This window comes from Cinclus cinclus, chromosome 9 (assembly GCF_963662255.1).
Source record: "Cinclus cinclus chromosome 9, bCinCin1.1, whole genome shotgun sequence".
Lineage (NCBI taxonomy): Eukaryota > Metazoa > Chordata > Aves > Passeriformes > Cinclidae > Cinclus > Cinclus cinclus.
In genome coordinates, this window is record NC_085054.1 from 28,372,965 (window position 1) to 28,373,866 (window position 902).

Here is a 902-nt window from a genome sequence, read left to right on the forward strand (position 1 = left end):
CCGTGGTGCCAAGCAGGCTCTCCTGCCGGGGGAACCGCACCCCAAAAGCAGAGCCCCCATTCCCCCGATCCCTCTGGGCCTGGATTTCCCTCCAGGCAGGGCAGGGTGGTCCCACGCCTCGTTCCTCAGTGCTTTTTGTGGTGAAAACCCCGTTTGACCTTGTTCTGAGCTGAAGGTGACCCGGGGGTTTCAGAATGAGCCAGACGTTGGAGGAATGTTGGAATGTTGGGCCTGATTCCTCTGTAGTTGTGTTTTTGGGTTTCCTTTGCCCGCTTGGTTTGGGATGGAGCCAGGGAGGGCTCTGTGATGAGGTCTGGAGGTGGTGGAGCACCTCCCCAAAATCCAAAGTGTTGAGGTGCCCATGGACCCCCTGGGCTGTGTTTGGGGCCTTCCAGAGGTTCCTTGGAGGAGGTTTGGGATTGAGGGAGTGACAGGGGACACCGTCAGAGGTTGGGCACCCAGCAGCAGCCGGGCTCCCAGTGCATCCCGCGGGTGAAACCCTTGGCATCACATCCAGCTGTGGCCAGAGGAACACAGGGATGGGCACCTCTGGCTCATGCCAGTATGGCTGGATAATTAATAACAGAGCTGATGGGTTTTGAGGAAAAAATCGGGATTGTATAGATGCTGGCGTGGAACAAGGAGTGGGGAGCCCAGCAGGGCTGGAGCTGGCCCTGGAAGTGTCCCTGGAAGGTCCCAGGTGTGACTGTCACTGATTCCCCAGCACTTTGGGCAATTCCCAGAGTTCCTTCCCATGGTTTCTTATTTTTATTCTTATTCTTTATTCTATTCTATTCTATTCTATTCTATTCTATTCTATTCTATTCTATTCTATTCTATTCTATTCTATTCTATTCTTATTTTCTATTCTAATTATTTTTCTTTATTCTATTATTATTCTT